This window comes from Propithecus coquereli, unplaced genomic scaffold, assembly GCF_000956105.1.
Source record: "Propithecus coquereli isolate 6110/MARCELLA unplaced genomic scaffold, Pcoq_1.0 Scaffold173, whole genome shotgun sequence".
NCBI classification, from domain to species: Eukaryota; Metazoa; Chordata; class Mammalia; order Primates; family Indriidae; genus Propithecus; species Propithecus coquereli.
Genome location: NW_012141969.1, coordinates 4,481,838 through 4,502,155, shown reverse-complemented (window position 1 = coordinate 4,502,155; position 20,318 = coordinate 4,481,838). Strand labels below are relative to the sequence as shown.

The 20,318-nt window shown below is 33.4% G+C and overlaps 1 protein-coding gene across 1 annotated transcript in view; it reads left to right on the top strand.

Annotated features, from left to right (window-relative positions):
- Window positions 1-20,318, top strand: part of CFAP47 (cilia and flagella associated protein 47) — a 573,852-nt gene that overhangs the window by 491,953 nt on the left and 61,581 nt on the right. The window lies entirely within an intron of this gene.

Below are 20,318 nucleotides of genomic sequence, written 5' to 3'. Positions count from 1 at the left end.
TTAAAATATAATTTTAAAATTTTGAAACAAATTAAGTTGATAGAAAAATGTGGATGGTTTAGCTTTATATATATTCCTTACATTTGCATTTTTACATTCTATAACACAAAAGTAAAACTTGCCAAATATTTTACCTTTGAAATTTTGCATGGTTGAATATCATACCACTTAATACATAGTTGTGTGAGTCAAAGAAGATTTCAGAAAATTATAAATAACTAGTGTGTTAAAGCTACTGATTATTTTTACAAAAACTAATTGTGTCTTTGTAAAACTACTGATTCCTTGCAAATTTATTGGAGGGTGTTATATCTATTTCTTCTATATGTTAACCCTCCCACCTGCATATTCATGAATAGGAAAAAAATATAAGAAATAATAAAGTTGCTTAAAAATCTAAATCTCAAACATTACAAATTTGCTTAAAAATAATAATGTTCTTAAATTACAAAAAAAACATACTTGTCATGGTAAATGTGATAAAATGTGAATTATCTTAATATAATTAATACAAACATACTAATTGAAATCAATAACCGCTACTAACACCCAATTAAAATGGGTTAATGACTTTCTTTTATATTTGCTGTAATCATTTATGTCAGCATCCTAGAGCTCAATAATTCATCTCATTTGATACAGCACCTCCATAGCATAGGTGTTATTATTATTCTCATTGAATTTAAGGAGAGTGCAATTCAGAAAAATCAACTTATACAGAATTAAAACAGTTGCTTAATGGCAGAGGTGAAACTTCTTGTGTCTGACTTCAAAGTCTTTGCTTTCTATTTCTTTGCAATACATTAAAAGGAGGATGAACAGTAGTTCACAAAAGAGGACATCAAGATGTTCAAAGAATGGTTGAAAATATGTTCAGTATCATGAATAATCAAAAAAACAATGGCCATCTAAGTTTTCTTTCTCCTTTTTTGGTTGTGTGTGGTTTTTTGTTTGTTTGTTTGTTTAAATGAAACTACCAATGCTAATGTTTCTATGGTGAAATTGGAATAATCAAACAGTACTTGTGGGAATACAAATTACTACCTAGTTTCTGGGAAGTACTTTGTGTAATATATATAGAAACTTTGAAATTATCATCCTTTTGACCTAGTAATGCCAGTTCTCATGAGATCTCTTAAAGAAGTAATCAATATATGGTTAATGTGTTAACAATATATTTGATATTGTATTGTTTATAATAGCAAAAAAATTAAAACTAGCTTATTTCAAAATAATAACTTTGTTATATTTGTGGCAACTATTTATATGTCTGCTTATACTTAATTATACTTATCCATTAAATACATGAGCCATTTAAAATTTTTTTCTGTTGATTCTATACTTTAAATGTCTTTCCACATTGTGAAGTCAACTGAAAATTCATCTATATTTCTTTTCTTCTCCTTTGCTTTTAATGGGGAAGGAATTATAGGTAGGTAGGCAAAGTTTTCATTTACTCCTTTAATTCATTCACATTTTGCTTTTTTGTTATGTAATGACAATCTAATTTGATTTCCTTCTCATTTAATTACCCACTTTTTCATCTTTTGTTGAATAATAACAATAATTCTGTTGCTATTTAGTTTTGCAGTGTGACTCATCCAATATTCAGACCAAAGATATTCTGTTTCATGGATCTGTATTTCAGACCTTGTGCCAGTGCCATAGAGTTTAAACCCCACGGTTTTGTTTTCTTATTCTATTTTTTTCTTTCTAGTGTCTATAAATCATTTATTTCCTCTTATCTAGTTATCCTCCTAGAAAAAATTATAATAACTTTTTGTTAAATTCCAAAAATATCCCAACACTCATTTGATTGCAATTACATCAAACCTATATACAAATTTGGGAGAACTACATCTTTATAATATTTAATCTTTTTTATTATCATTCTTATCATTCATTTCCTTAATATTTTGAAACATAGCATTTATAAATGTCAATAAAGTCCATACTTGCATGACAAAAATAAAGAAAACCAGAAATTAAATGTACTTTCTTAATTTTAATGTATATTGTTCTTACTGTCTTCAAATGCTTTTCAAATTCAAGCCAGTCTTATTTTGTATTCCTTATTGATTTCTCTAGTTTCTAGTTTCATTGTTTTTTAAGATAAACAATGCACACACTACCTGTACAGTGGATTTGACAATTCAAGATGTGCTCCCTGCTGCTCTATATAATAAAATCTCCAAAGGAGCTTGTTTATTTCCTAGAGAATGTTTCCTATGATATTCTTACATGCTACAACATTAGTCCTAGGGGTTCTCCTGCTGATTTGGGGAACATAAGCATTAATAATATAACAGAAATGGGAGTTTTGCTTCTTATATTGCTATTGGCATTTTCAGAGACATTGGTGTACCATTGGCCATATTGTAAAATTTATCACTAGGGATACTATCATGTACCAGGAAAAGCATTTGTACCCTTAAAGCTAAGTCTTCCTACATGAACATAGAACAATTTCTTGGTGCATATTTGAGAACTGAAAAGATTAACTTGTCCTTGACTAGTGTGTTATTTTTACCTAGTGTGTTGTGAAAAACAAAAACAAACTACCAAACAATAAACAATAAAGTTCTATGCTCAAATGAATTTCGGAAATACTGAGCTAAAAAAATGTTTCTTTATGGCAAGGTTTATTTTTTTCTTTAATTCTATGTGTCTGTCCACATAGAGGAAATGATATACATTTTAAATATGTATCTGGTCAAGAAATATACCTTTGTAAATGTTACTCTCTAATAAATTGATTCAGCAGGGAGGTCCTAAATTTGCACCCTCTAATTCACCATATGGTGTGACAATGCATTTCACTCAATTCAGTTAAATGCTAGGTATTAAAGGGAGACCCAGTGACAGCTGATAAAACTAGTACATGTTCCCCAAATCTGAATACTCCTGCTTTATGCCATGATAACAGCCATTCTATTCACCATCTCAGTTTCACCTCGACTTTACCAAACTTTTGGTCTATATATGACAAAAGACATGGATAAGAGTAATTTCTGTAAACTTTCCTCATATTACCTTCTTTCAGAAATTCTATGTTTTGTGCACTTATGAAGTCCTTTAATAAAATTGGATATATGTATAGTTAGATATTTACCTGGACTAAGAACACTAGCCATTGACACCATTTTTTCCCATTGGAAAAAGCATTCATATCCCCTTTAATCCTCTAAGGAAATATATTTTTCTAGAAATTTTCTTCCTTAGAATAAGTTTCATAGTAAGCTATAGATAGCTAAATACTTCATTTTGTTTTTAGCAAGTTCACTGTTCCTTTTGTTATCATTCAAAACTGATGACAGGAACTAGACAGGAGGAAAAAAAAGAAGGACCTCCCTGTCAGTGAAGAATCTTAACCTGCTAGGTCTTCACTTTGAAACTTAATCTTATCTAGAGATTTAATTAGGCCGAGTAACCAAGAATGAGACAAGAGTATAGGTGAATTGTGATCTCAGAGGACATCCTGCTGCAAAGCTGGTAAATTTATAAGACTTGCGGTGTTTTCTTTTTTTTCTCTCTTTTAATAGGAAGGAATCAAATGTCACTGAAACAAAATCAATATTAAACTTTTGAGAAAAAAAAATCTTAGCTCTAACATATTCCTGTGTCTTTTAACTATAACATTTAAAAGGGGGGGGTTAGCATTATTATATGTTAAATTGTAACACTAGAGAATAAGGTGCTACTTTACAAATCTACACATAGATATAAAATTAGACCTAGAACGTCAGGAAGGTCGTCAATATATGGGAATTGAGCATTGGGTTTGTAGTCAGAGAATCTGTGTTCTGGTTTTGACTGTCACATGGATAAGCTGTGTCAGCTTGGGCTATACCCTCTCAACCTCATTTTGGACATTATAAAGAATTGAAAATCAGTTTTACCTAATAGGAGTTTTTGGTGCACAAATATAATTGTGTATATGAAGACATTTCTAAATATTAAAATTATATACAAGTACAGGTTATTAGTATTATTTGTATAGATGAAGATAGGTTAACTCCATGATTAATTCCTACTTTTCTTCAGTTTTTTAAGAAGCAAGATCTAGTGCATTGCCATTACATGCTGGGAAATATATTTGTGAAATAAAAATAAAGAAATAACCGTTATTTTTCTTATGAAATCCATTTGTTTTCTAGGTGAAGCAATTATGAAACCAATAGTTTTAATTTTATGGGAACTAAATTACTCCTTGATTAAATAGTTTTGGTATCTTAGTGAATACCAGGATTTCTTATGGAAGAGTAGATAGCTATATCTATAGCTACATCTATATCTATATATATTTAAAACTATCCAACTTTGTTGCTCCTTTTTTTTTTCTTTTTGAGACAGAGTCTCGCTTTGTTGCCTGAGCCAGAGTGAGAGAGTGAGTGCCATGGCGTCAGCCTGGCTCACAGCAATCTCAAATTCCTGGGCTCAAGCGATCCTCCTGCCTCAGCCTCCTGAGTAGCTGGGACCACAGGTGCGAGCCACCACGCCCAGCTAATTTTTTGTTTCTACTTTTAGTAGAGGGTCTCACTCTTGCACTCTTGACCTCAAGTGATCCTCCTGCCTCAGCTTCCCAGAGTGCTAGGATTACAGGTGTGAGCCACTGCGCCCGGCCCAGTGTTGCTCCTTTTGATATTCTTAATCATTTATATATTCTACTCTTCTTCAACATTTCCATTCAAAATGTCTCTCCAGATTTTAGTTATTCATATACTACCTTCACAATTTTTGACATACCTTTGTATCATCTGTATAATAATTTACTTAATAGCATTTTATTGGAAAACAGTGTCACTTGCCATGAGCAAGAACAATGTACTCTGTGCCAGGAACTAGTTTAAGCACTTTACAAATATTAATTTATTTATTTCTCACAAAAACTCTATGAGATAGACTCTATTATTATAATATCCCTGTGTTAGGGATGAATATATTGAAACATGCAGGAATTATACCCAAGATCACACAAATAGTACGTGGTATAACTTGGGCTGGAATTTAGGGCTTGGAGCCTTACCCATTATACAATACTGCTATAATTATAAGATATCTATAAAACATCAATAAACAACTAATAAAATAAAATTTAAAAATATCTCTCCAAGTTTCACTCAGAAGTATTTTAAATATCACTGTTGCAGAACAGTTTTCCCAGGAAGTTGACTCTGTGAAGGAGGTTAGTGGGTAGAAAGTTTATTAGGAAGTGTTCTCAGGATCAATACCGCTGAGGGAAGAGAATGAAGCAGGATTGAGCAGAGGGAGAAGGTGGGGACAAAAGGTGTCAGCTCATACAACGGTGAGCACTAAAGCTAGTATAGCTCTTCAGAGTTGCCCCAATCTGAGATGAAGAGACCAAGATTTCAGATACCCCCCCCACCTCCCACATCAATCCATCATTGAATGCAGTCTGCCCTCAGGAAAGTCTTGGTCAGATGACTCTCTTCAACTGAAACCTAGGTACTATTAATATATACTGACAATAATCTCAATAGCTTGGGGCATAAAGTCATAGGATATATTCCTCTTTTATCTAGAAGCTTTATTGTTTATTTTTCCTGATACATATCTCAATAATTATAAATATGGTGCGATATAGAAGTGAAAGTTCAATTCATTCATTATGTATACTAAATTTTCCTACCACCATTTATGGAAAAAGCCATACTTTCCTCGATTGAATTGTTGTGGCACTTTTTTTCCCAAATTAGTTGACAGTATATATATAAACCACTTTCTGGACTCTATTCAGTTCCAGTTTTCTCTTTAACTATCTTTACAACAATACTATGCTGTCTTTTCTACTATAGCTATACAGTAAATCTTGATGTTTGATAACATAAATCCTTCAACATTTTCCTCTCGTTCAAGATTTTTGAAGTTATTCTAGATCATTTGCACTTACAGAAGAATTTCACAGTCAGCTAGCCAATTTCCAAACACAAACAAATACATACAACTGCTAGGATTTTGATTTGAATTGCATGGAAAATATAGATTGGGGGCAACTGGCATCTTAAAAACATTAAGTCTTTGAGAGCAATGCATGCACAAGGTATTTTTCTTTATCTGTTTATCCCAATGGCTGTCTTTTTGTTCAAGATTTATTTTAAAGACCATCTCACAACCACTAATTTGATATGCCAATATTATGATAGACTCCTGTGCCATAGGTACTTGGTCTCTTTCAGGATTATCTCTACTATTCCTCTGATCTGTCTTTAAGAGCCAAAACTACACTGTTTTAATCAGATTTTATAGTGTTCTTCAGTATGTGTTGAAGATAGCCCTCTTACATTATTTTCCATTTTCAAGGTTTTGCTACCTATTCTTTCCTATTTATTTAGCCTTATGAACTTTATAATAGACATGACTGCCTCCAAAGAAAACTTGATGGAATATTCATTGGTCTTATTTTAAATTCATAATTTATAACTTTATGAATATAGGAAGCAATGACATTTCTGTGATGTTGAATATTTTTAAGAATGCATGGTATGTATTTTCACTTTTTCATCAACTGTGCATAATTGCTTAACTTTTATTTTTATATTTTTTCATGGGTTCTAATGGACAAATAATGCTCAAAACCATTTTAGATCACCCTCTAAAAATTAGCATTAGTAGTGACACTATATCTAATTCTTTTACATGACCTTGGAGCAACAGAAAACATACAATTTATTGTTACATGATACATATTACTTTTATGATTATTTGTACTTAACATTTTATTACTGATTTTAAACATACCAGCTCACTATTTATTAAATTTTATCTTATTGATTCCTAAATAACATAATAGTGATCAATAACAGAACTGAAAATAATAACAGTTTTCTCTGTTCAAGAATAGAAAACTTTTCATTTCAAAGAGAAAGATTAATATAATTAAAAGTATTATTACATAATGACTGTTATATCACTTTAGTACCTTCTTCTGATATTCCATTATGCAGTAGTAAAATGACTAACATACTACTCTACACATTTTATATAAGGTTAATAATTTCTGTAAATGCTCCTTAAATTATATCTTTAATTCAAAAGAAAAGATTTAGAGATCCAATTTAGGTTGTTGTCATAAAAAGCAATCATAATATTAGGGAATTCTACTTCTATTTAAAGATTCCTGGCAGAGAAGCACATAGAAAAGATACATTTAACTGTGTTATTCTATTCCACTTAAATTTATTATTTATTTTTTCTTTAAAATTCTAGGCCTTTACTTTTCTACATAATTTTCTACATACAATTAAAACTAACTAGTTATAATTCTAATAGATGTCATTTTCATGTGACTTTTTAAAATTTCAGTATCATAGTTTAGCTTTATTTAACTATAGATAGATAGATGGCCAGATAGATAAATGATAAGTAGCACTGCCTTTCTTTTTTGAGAATGAATGCCTCTGTTGTCAACATAAAGTGATTCAGTTGGCTGATACAAGAAGTCCTTTGGGAACCCCAAGAAGTAGAACTTGCAGCTCTAAAATTATTATTTGTAGTTGGCTTTTTGTAGATTGTATTTTCATAACTTTTGCCCATTTTAAGTGGTATGAAGTTATTTTTATATCTGTCATTAATCTGAAAAACTTTTTTATACTATCCATTAAAAAGACATTTTCAGTATCTCCCTGAGAGATATTTCTTCCAATCTATTACTTGTGTATCATGTTCGATTATAAATTTTCTCTCATACCTTTTTTTGCAATTTTGTATGGTAAAATAGTCCTGTCTTTTACATACTCTGGGTTACCTGTCTTGGTTAGAAATGTTTTCTCCTTCAAACATTGTGCAAATAGACCACTAAATTTTCTTCAAAGACTTTTATAGTTTTAGAAAATATTTAAATATGCAATTCATCTGGAATTTGTCGTCTTATTTGGTGAGCAAAAGGTTTCATGTGTTTTTCCTTCAGTTAGACAGCAAGTTGTGATTGTACCATTTGTGAAATAAACCAACCCTTTCCCACTGAATGAAAACACCACTAATATAATCAAGACATAAATGACACATTGTAAATCAGTTATTAATTTTTAAAGGTAGTACACATCAATATTTTATCAAGTAACATAAATATATTATCACTATATTAGCATATTATAGATCATATAATGAACTGATTTATAATTGAAAATATCAACTATTTAACATATTCAATATAATCTATATATTAATTGATTAATATTAATAATATAATTAATTTACCCATACACACATACTTCATGATCTGTTTATGGTCTTTCTGAATGTTGTTTCATTAATTAATTTATCTATAACTAGCCAGGACCTAACTTTTTAAAAATTATGACTTTACCATATGTATTAATATCTGATAATATCTTTCTCTATTTTCTATTTATCTATTCTCAATGCAACATATCAAAAACCAGGAATATAAATAATTAATTTAGTGTTTTTATCTAAAAAATGGCCTATCATCAGCATAGGATATTTGGAGAGTAAGAACAAAATTCTATCAGTGACCACATTATTATGTCAGAAAAATGTAATTATTACAGTTTTTCGTGTACCTTTTGATAAACCATTTAACTCCTCTTCTATTTATACTACTTGGCTATATTTACTAATAACTGGTGACACATATCATTCAACTTAAATGCTTGTTTCCACAAAATAATTTTTAAATTCTCAAGAGAGGATTACATAGTTATAACTAAGCTCTATTGTTGCCAGTGAATGAAAGCCCACATCCTTCTCCAGAATCAAATGATGCAATTTTTCCTTATTTTTATGTTTTTATATTTTTAAATAAGATTTTTCCGTAACCCTCAAAACCAGAAAGTATATTTTTAAGCCATATGAGTTATGCCAATGACAATTCACCAAGGCAATATTCTAATTCAGCATTTATCCATATAAATAAGGTTATGCCAAAACATTGCATCTCAAAGCATTTTATACGTGTAGAGGGATATACAAATTTATAGCATAATAATTTTGTTTTTATTATCATTGCTGCTGCTTTCATTACTAGCATCAGTGTTGTCCTAATTTTGCAATCTTTGTTATAATAAATAGAAATTACATACTCATTTAATACACATTTTAAAATTTAATAGCTTTAAAGACAAACATATTTTCTCAGTTACTACTCAACAGATATTTAGTAAAATGTAAAGCACCAGCATTTTAAAAGAACATATAAATAATTCCTTGCCAGTGAAAATCAATTTCACCCAGAAATAAAAGCGTCTACATTTAAAATGGATCATTACTAATATGACTTCAAAAAGTAAAATAAACAGATCTCCAGAAGAGAAACAGATTACAATGTATGAAAAATTGGGTATCAGTATATATACAAAATACTATTATCATAAACACCGTTTAAGAGTAATGTGTTTCAGAGGAAGTTTCTTTGTAATAAAATGTTTTCATGACCCAGTTAATAGTTCACAGAAACAGTGTTTTGCCAATATGGTTATAGTGAACTCTAGTCTGCCACCAATTAATATAATTTCAGGCAAGAAACTTGCCCTCTAAACCATTTAATTTTTCTCATTTTAAAATTATGTCACTTGCCACTTCCAGTTTCTGCTCAGCAATGTTTAAAAGTTTAGCAACAGAAATGGCATTGCTCCTATTCTAACAACAATAAAAAGATGAAAAAATTAAAAGTTCATGGTTTTTAAAAAAAAAAAAAATCACAAAGTTGACATCAAGGGAAATCAACTGGCCCAAAATCTAAGCAAAGGCTGATTCCTGCAGAGAGATACTAGATGCAAGTTTGATCTGTACATAAAACTGCACTGACACACTTGTAAGAAGAGCTAGGGATGTTGGAGAATTAGGACACTGAATGTGCACTGGTGAGAGATTAGAAAGTCCCTGAAGGCTGAAGATATAGGGGCAGTGGCACCTTCTTGGAAAGTTTTCCCCTAAAATCTCACTGGCAATCACAGAAAAGACTGGAGGGAACTCCTGAAAAAATATCCGTTGTGGTGTAGACTTGCAGGAGGAAGACTGGGAAAGGCATGAAAATCTTCTTGCATTCTTCTCACCTATATTCCCTATGCAAAAAAAAAAAAAGCCTTAACCTGTAGTGGGAGGGGGAGAAAACAACAGAAGTTGTAACCCTTTGGGATTTGGCAAAAGCCCATTTCTGCAGAAGGAAGGAGAGAGGGCAAAAAACCTCTATTCCTAAGGAGGAGCAAGAATATATGTGAGACACAGAACTACACCAAGGGAAGGGGCAATAAAACTGAGACGGCCATATCCCTAAGACCAGGGGACATGATGCCTGTATAAGAATGAAGCTTAGTAAGAATACCAGAAAACACTGCCCTCACCAATTCCACTGCCAGATTAACAAGCATTAAGTCGTAAGTAACACAGTAAATTGCAAAAGGCAGATCCTGTATGAGGTACAATGCAATGGGAAAATCTAAAGCTAAGGATAGAGCAGACATTGAGAAAAATCCTTTAGGATTTTAGGAAACTAGCCCTCACACTAAACACAATTGTATAACTCTTGACCAAAAAGTTATGAGACACATAAAAAGCAAGGAAAAAAAATAAAAAATAACACATTCTCAAGAGAAAAATCAAGTATTGGGACAAAACCGTGACACGACATGAATTTTGGAACTATCTGATGGGCCATTCAAAATAACTGTGACTAATATAATTAAGCTTTGAATGGAAAAGGTGGACAAAGTAGAGGTGACAGATTAGTTGGGTAATTGCAGCAATGAGATGGAAATTATTTTAAAAAAACAAATGGAAATGCTAGAAATGAAAACACAGAGACAGAGATAAATAATGTTTCCAATGGACAAAACAGTAGATTTGACACAGCCAAGAAATGAACCAATGATGATTAAGATAGGTCAATAGAAATTACACCATCTTAAAGATAAAGAGAAAATAAGATGGAAAAAAAGAGAGCGTTGAAGAGTTGTGAGAAAATCAGTCTAACGTGATTGCAATTCCAGAAGGCAAGGAGAGTGAAAACAGTGCAGATGAAAGGAAGTATCTGAAAAAATAGTAGCTGAGTATTTAAAAATCTAAGGAAATCATATTTAACTGTTGAAAGCAAAAAAGCATGAGGAAAATTTTGAAGGTTGCCAGATTAAAAAATAATCATTATATACCAGAAAATAAAGACTTCATAAATCAGGAAAGCTAAATGATAATGAAGTAACATCTTTAGTGATTAAAGAAAAAAAAATACTTTCAATCTAGAACTCTATCCAAGCAAAAATACCTTTCAAAATGCAGAATTAAAGAATTCTTCAGGTCACTATAGAAAAACCAATTGCATTTCTGTATACTAACAATAGACAATTGCGATTGACATTAAAAGTGTCATTTACAATAACAATAAAATCCCTACAATCCGCTAAATAAAAATCTGATAAAACGTGCAGGATGTGTATACTGAATACTACAAAACATTGATGAAAGAAATCCAATAAGCCTAAATAAATAAGAAATGTATCATGTTTATTGATTGGAAGACTTAATATTGTTAAAATGCCAAGGCTCTCTACATTTATGTATATATCAAATGCATTTCCAGTCTATGTTCCATTAAACTTTTTTGTGGATATTGACAAGCTGATTCTAAAATCTACATGAAAAGATTAAAGAACCATAATATCCAAAAAAGATCAAATGGATCTAAGTTGTCATGACTCCATGAGTAGGAAATAAGTACACAAATGAAACTCTTTACTGTCAGCTCTGTGGGCATGTCAAAATTTAATCTTACAGAAGGGATTAATTTATATATTTTTTTCAGTTATCTCATAAAAGGGAAATGATGAATGCATTTTATGAAGGCATCCATTTTAGGATTTCCCTATTTTGACTGAACACAGCCACTCATTACTTTTGTCACTGTTATTTTTCCTGAATTCTGGTAACTACAATGAGTGTCCTTTCCTTTAGCAACTGGGTGTGTACTAGAATCCCAGCCCCCTCTCAAGGACCAGAATAAGCCATCATCGAATATCATTCATCTTATTATTACATATAAATAATGCTGTGATATTTATCACAACTTCTATCAGGAAGAAAACTAATAAGTGTAAAGAGGCTAATGGTGAAACATTTATCTTACAGCCAAACACTTGATTACTGGGTACATTAGCAAACTTTCCACATATGACATTAGTTTGTTATTTGTGAAGGCTAAATTCTGAGAATGCTAAGCTCATGGATCACAAAGTAGGTAGTTAGAGATTATTGAATAATTAGTGGATTATTTTCAAGCCATCAGTAAATCCTTGTATATAATAAATATTTGCAAAGTTATCCATTCTTTCCCACCTCCAAAGCCTCATCCCCAAAGATAGTAGGGGTGTCAGATCTTGCTACCACCATATGTCTTCTGTGTAGAAGCATCTCATTGTACATTTATCTCTCTTTATATGTTACCATGTGAATACCAGTTCTTTTTAATCATCCTTCATCCTCTGTATTCACATCACCAAGTATAGTATACATCCAATTTTTTGACCACAATACTAACTCCTTTCCTAATCCTAAAAATCTACCACACCATCCATTGAAACTTATGATCTGCCATCAGGAAAATACCCTCTGTTCCCTACATCAACGTCTCTGAATGTTCTCTGTACCTTCTTGAAACTTGACTCTTCCCTGAGAGGACACTGCTTTCGCCACAGCCTTTTCAAGTTGTGGCTCTTTCTCTCCACATCCTCAAAATCCTGGGCCTGGAGGTAGAGAAAGTGACCTCCTCCTTCTACATTTCTGCTGCTAGGCCATTCTCCATCTCCCCTAGAAGTCTCTAGGTTTGGGTCTTAGTCCATCAAACAAAATATCTCCCGGTCCAACACTATATATATATATATATATATATATATATTTTTTTTTTTTTTAAATCTCTGTTGAGTTCTATATCTACATAGCTGATCTTTTCTAAAACTGCCTTACGTTCCCCCAATTACCTTGCTTTTCATTCAACCTTAGTCTTGCCTATGTTCATACTCTATACCAAATTATTCCCAATAACTTCAATTCCTGTATATTCTCAATTTCAAATATCCCATTCTCTTACAGCCACCTGTCTTTCCAGTTCATTTTCTACCATACTTCAATTCTGGAAAATGTTCAAATCTTATCCTTTCTCATGTCTTCACTTCATCAAATTAACTCCTGGTCCACAGTTATAATAGTGCTCTTGCATACACTCTTATCTTCCTTGCTTTTCTCACTGTTTCTTCTGCCTTACTTAATGCTTAATGTAATTGTGAATGGCTAGCACATCCATGTCTGCCTCTGTGCAGATGAATGTGGCTGAAGAAATCATACAAATGTGCTAAAAAGTTTTACTTTAAATCCGTGACCGCTAACTAAAAATGGTTCCCTAAGGAATTCTTGCCACCATACCACATTTTCTGACTCTCACTCTATTTCACACATCTAACGCCCTCCTCATATCTTTAAACCTCCTCCTCTATACTCAATCTTAACTAATAACCTAGAGTTCTAATTTACTGAGAAAATATAGTGAATCAAATGATAACTTCCAAAAGCTTCCACCATCCCAATGAAACAAATACCTGTATCTGTCACTTTATGGTCTGTCTTCCCTCCTGTTACAGTAGACGAACCCTTGTCACCACTTTTGTTTAGGTCTCTAGTGGTCCACTATGTTCCATCTGTGATAATTCCAGCTATTCTCTTTTATCACTAGCTTCATCAATTTTTCTTCCCTTCTAAATTATTCTCATTTTCACATAAAATTCTGAAATTTTTCCTATCTTAAAAATTAACTCTTATCCCCATATCATCTCCTACAAGAAACCTCCACACTTCATGTCTCTCCTGTATACAAAAGCTCCTAAAAAGAGTTGATGACACCTCAAGAGTTGAACACTTCAATTCCACACCTCCCATTTTCTCCTCAGCCAATTTAATCAGGCTTTTCTTGACACTTCATCAAAGCTACTTTGTCACGTTTTCTATGATATCCATGTTGTCAATTTAACTATAAACTCTCTCTCCTCATCTTACCTCACTTCAACCCTTGCACCCTGAAAGAGTTTTTCACCTGCCTTCCAGGACACCACACTGTCCTCGCTTTCTTCCTACCTCACATCCACAAAGTGTTGCTTTCTTTGCTTATGCCTTTCCATCTTATATCCTCTAAATGTTGCAATATTCCAGAGCACAGTCTTTGTTTATCTTACAGAAATCTATGATGGATCATATGAATATCTGCTTATGCTATAGGTGATCTCATCCAGCCTCATAGTCTTATATGCTTTGTGTATACTAGCAACTCTCAAGTTTCTTTTTACAGCCCAAGAATATTTTAAAATTCTGTCTTCAAAATCCAATGACTTACCCATGATTTCTATTTAAATATCTAATAGAAATTGTTACTGAAAGGTTGGCCACTTGTCCACGAGGCCGAATCAGAAGAACGGAGATAAACGGTTAGAGGAGGAAAGAAAGAGAATTTACTTTGCCCATAAAGGAGGAAATATGGTAGACCTTCTTGTCTCAAAATCCCAAATTTCACAAACATAGGCAGAAATACAGAGCTTTTAAAGGGAGGGCTCTCAGCTTCAGACAATTACTGTGGTTAACTGTTCTAATCATCTCATCTTTGCCAAAGACAAAGCCTGTAAACTCCTGGGAGTTTTAACAAAAGACTTAACCTGCCTCAGGTATGCAGGCCAGAATGCAGTTCCCAAAAAGAGTAGGGGAAGTTTTAAGGAGACAGAAAATGTCTTTGCCATTTTTTTTTCAGGCCATTCCCCCATTACAAAATCTCAAAATTTAACATGCCCCCAAACAAATTCAATCTTATTCCCTAAAACACTTTCTCCTGTTGTCTTCCTTGTCTCATTAGTTGCAACTCCACCATGGTAGATACTAAGATCAGATACCATGAAGTCATCCTTGTTCTTCTATTTTTTTCACATCCTTCAACCAATCTGTCAACAAGTCCTACTAATTTTATTTTCAAAACCCATCCAGAGTATTCCTATTCTTAACATGACTCTATCAACCTACTCTGAGTTATCATCTTATCTGTCACCTGACATGGTAGGCTAAAAATAATACCACCTTCAAAGCTATCTACTTCATAATCCCAAGAAACTGTGAATATTACCTTATGTTGCAAAAATCACCTCACACAAAAAAAGATATGTTAAATTAAGAATTTTAAGAATATTGGCTTACGCTGGATTATCTTGGAAAGCCCCAAATGCAATCACATGTATCTTTATAAGAGAAAGGCAGAGATAGTCTGGACAGACACACACAGAAGAGAAGGGAATATGAAGACAAAGCAGAGAGAGATGCAGCAACAAGCCAACACATGCCTGTAGAAGGAGCACAGTCCTACTGACTACTTGATTTTTGACTTCTAGCCTACAGAACTCTGAAAGAATAAACTTCTGTTGCTTTAAGTCACCTAGTTTGTAGTAAATTGTTATAGTAGCCACAAGAAACTAATACAGCCTCAAGATACCAAGACCCATCTCCAGGAACCTGTGGAAGTTATGAAATGTCACTCCTATGTTTTTGTTATATTATTATATTAGTCTGTTTTGCCTTGCTATAAAGGAATACCTGAGACTGGGTGATTTATAAAGAAAAGAGGTTTATTTGGCTCACAGTTTTGCAGGCTGTACAAAAAGTATGGTGCCCAGCAGTTTCTGGTGAGGGCATCAGGATGCTTTCACTTATAGCAGAAGGTAAAGGGAAGATGGCGTGCACAGAGATCACATGGTGAGAGAGGAAGCAAGAGAGTGAGGGAGAGGTGCCAGGCTATCTTTAACAATCAACTAATAGACGGAGAGAACTCGCTCACCAACCCCCAGGGAGGTCATTAATCTATTCCTAAGGGATCTTCTCCCATGACCCAAACACCTCCCATTAGGCCCCACCTCCAACATTGGGGATCAAATTTCAACATGACATCTTGTGGGGACAAACAAACTGTATGTAAACTATAGCAATTATATGTCAAAGTTGACCTTAAAAAGGAAGATTATCCAGATGGGCCTAATCTAATCACATGAATCCATAAAAGCAGACAAATTTCTCCCCTGCTAGTAGCAGAAGAGGAAGGCAGAAGAATTCAGAGACTTGAAGCATGAGAATTATTCAACACATCATTGGTACTTTTGAAAATTAAGGGGACCAAGAGCCAAGTAATGCAGAGCTAGGTGCTAAGAATGACTCCCCATATGCCAGACAACAATGAAAAGGGGACCTTGGACCCTACAAAAACATGGAACTTAATTTTCCCAAATCCTAATCCCTAGAATTGTGAATGTTACCTAAGATGGCAAAGATTTTCCAGATGTGATTAAATCAAGGATATTGAGATGAAGAGATTATTCTAGATTATCCAGGTGGGCCCTGAATTCAATCATATTTATCCTTATAAGAGAGAGGCTGAGGAAGTTCTGAGATAGACACAGAGCAGAAGATCATGTGATGGTGAGGCAGAGATTGGAGAGATGTGACCAAGAAATGCCAGCAACGACCAGGAACTGGAAGAGGCAAGAAACATGTCCTTCTTTAGAATCTTTGGAGTGGGTACAGCCCTGCCAACACCTTGGATTCAACCCTGTGATACTGATGTCAGACTTCTGGCCTCCCAAACAGTTAGGGAATAAATTTCTGTTGAATTAAGCCACTTAATTTCTGATAATTTGTTACAGCAGGCACAGGAAACAAATACATCTACCTATTCACAATAGCATCTTTACAGTTCTCCCTGCTCTCAGTTAATTACCGTAGTGTGTTCTATGAACAGCACAAATCATAAAAATCAAGTCAGATCATGTGTCTACTATAATGGTGATGAACCTGTCCTGCAATTACAAAATACCTATCACTACCTTTAAATACACTTTGTTATTGTTATTGGATAGTGGTATTAAGTATCCTAAATAATTTATTTTTATATTAATTGATTTTAACATTTTAGATTTAGCAACATTTTCTGTCACTCACAAAAGTATAGAACTAAGAGAATCATAATATATAAACAGAAAGAAGATCTATCTTTGCTTGCTTATAAATAATGCAATGGAAAAAATTCATATTTGACAACATATTTTTAAAATACTTTCTTTCATCAGACTTCTGATTTGGCCAAGATGGCATAGCCTCATTCCTTCCATGTTCTCCCCATCAGGGTAGTGTCAACAGGATTATGTTACATGCTAAGATTCTATTCCCACCCAGGAGCAATGAGGCTTAAAAATCTGGTGCCTGGAGGAACTAACTACCTATATCTGCACTTGTCAATGAAACTGAGCAAACTGGTTCAAGTTGGAATAGTAACAATCCATTTTTCTTCCCACTCTTGTGTTGACAAGATCCACTAGAGTATAATGCAAGGCCAAGAGTCACTCCTAACCCACCCTAATCCTTGGAGTCAGTGGAGTCCAGTGGGGACCACAGCCTACACCCCACCAAGCATCAACAAGAAAGAATGAAGGGATACAAGGCATCATAGTTGGTATTTTCTTTTTTTTCTCCCTACATTTGAGCAAAGACCAGTGGGAACTGAGCCTCCAACTCCATCTGTCATTAATTACATAAAATGATGTGGTAAGAGGTGAGCTAGATAGCATTCTACTTTCTCACATCTCTTCTCTTGGTGTCAGTGGGGCCCAGCAGGGACCAAACTTGCCCTACCCAACTTAAAGGAAGCAGTATGAGTCAGTGTCTCCTATTATGCTTCAAGAAACAATTTTAAATTCTCATGAAGCATGAAAAAATAATCTCAGAAAAAATATGTTGAATAAAGAACCAAATAGAAATTATAGAACTGATTAAATACAGTAATTTAAATAAACTTTTTGCTGGATGGGCTGGAGTAAAATGGAGATGACTGAGAATAGAATCAGTGAAGGTGATGTCAGATCAATAGAATTTATACAATCTGAACAACAGAGAGAACATAGACATAAAAAAAAATGAAAAAAGTTCCAAGGACCTGTAGGAAAATAACAAAAGAGTAAACATTTGTATTATCAGAGCTCCAGAGGGAAAGGAGAGAGTGGAAATGAGCAATTATTCAAAGAAATAGTGTCTGAAAACTTGCTGAATATGATGAAGTACATCACCCTACAGATTCAAGAGGCTGAGTAAACAATCATTTTAAAGTAAAAGAAATCCAAGGCAAGACACATCATCATTAAACTTTTGAAAACTAAAGACAAAGAAACAAATCCTGAAAACAGCCAGAGAGAAATACTGCATTGCTTATGGGGAAACACCAATTCCATTGACAGGAGATTTCTCATCCAAAACCATGGAGGCCAGAAGGAAGTGGTTCACATTTTTCAAGTACTGAAAGGAGGTAACTGTAAACTGTGAATTCTATGTCCAGATAATATATCTTCTATGAATAAAGGGAAAATGTAGACATTCTCAGATCAAGGAAAAGAAAGCGATTTTATTGTGAGCAAACGAGCCCTTAAAAAATAACTAAAGAATGTTCCTAAACAGTTAGGAAATAATAAAAAAAAAGATCAGAACTTAAGAAAATAAGGAATATCAGAATTGGTAAAAATAACAGTAAATATAATAAATTATACTACCTCTCTGGAATCTCAAATCATATTTGATGGTTTCAGCAAAAATTTCAACACTTTGTGACATGATGATATATATGTATGTATGTATATATATACATATACATGTATATACATATATATGTAGAGAGAGAAAGAGGAGGGGGGAGTTTTAAGACAATTATATTTTAAAATATAGGGAGCATAAGGTGATCTAAATGGAGTTAAAGGATCTTGATGCTTTGTTATCTGGGGCCCTGTTGACTGGGGAGGAGCTGCCCCTCCCAGGGTTAGCTAATTACTAGAGATAATAAAAAATCACCTGTGAGAGCACCTTTCATATGCAAACTAAACAATCCAGAACGCACAGACTCCCACACACCCCTTCTATCAGGCTCTCACACTGCAAGCCAATTACCCCAGGGCTAGGTACCACACTACCTGAGATAATTCCTGCACCCCAGAGCCCAGTGAAATTATTCAAACCAGCCAATCCTACACCTGCTTCCTGACTCTATTTCTTTCCATAAAAACCACAATAAAGGACTTGCTCATGCTTGCCCCCACCTGCCTCCTGACCAACACTGGTGCTTCCCTATGGGGTTTTGCATGGCATGTTATGATTCCTTTTTCTAGGGAACTATGAGTATAAAAACATCTTTCATGACAGGCATTTCCATGTCTGTGCGTCTTACCATATCTTATTAAAACAAATCTCAAGTACATTTAAAAAAATTTTTTCTATTAATAGTCTTATACAGAAAGTTACAGTAGTTGTACAGAAACAAAACTATATAACAAAAGAGTAAGTAAGACTTTCACCAATATTAAAGGGAACAATAAATATGCCATAGTAGTTGTAGCAGAACTCATGCTAAGCCTATAAAAAATGATAAAGCTGTTTGTACAAAGTACACTGTACACACCCTCAGGAACAAATGTTGAATGACACCAGAAGGTTCCTGTTCATACAAAACCATGATGGTGTTCACAGGAACTTCATTACAACTATTCATTTTGTAAACATTCTGCAAATATAGAACTTCCTTCTCCCCAATTCTAGAAAATAAATTTCATATCCCAATATATAAAATAAATACACTTCTACTTCTCTCAAATTAGCATTTTAACATCCTTCAATAACACACAACACCATTTTCATATGAAAAATACCTTTAGACCAAGGTTCATTCCTGTACCTAATCTTTACAAATGAATAATACATCAGTTTGGACTTAAGTAGCACCTCAAAAGTGTTCATATAAATGAGATAAAGTGCCGTTACTGGTATACTGTTAACATGCCATAATAATACATCATTCAGTGCAATAACCACCATGGATGAAGCTTACAAAGAACATGCAAATATATGACTGGGGTTTTGGGTTTTGTTTTTAGATTAACTACTTTGAAATAGTTATTATTTACAAGTCTGAAGAAAACTGGGCTATTTAATACATACAGCATGTGACTATACAGTACTGACTGTACAAGAAAACAAAAGCAACAACCAACCATACCTTAAGTATTCAAATTAAATACTGTGCTTAAAGGACTTTGGAAGGATTGTTCTAAGAGCACTATTATTGTTAAAAGCAGTACGGGAACCAGCCGAGAGCTAATTTATAAGCACCACTAAGAATGTTTCTGGTCTTAGGATTTTAGCTCAAATCCACTTGACCACCAATCATGATTCCAAATGGCTTACACTGTTTCCAAATATCAGAATCACCTTCGGGCATGAATATAGTTCCAAAGAAGGTT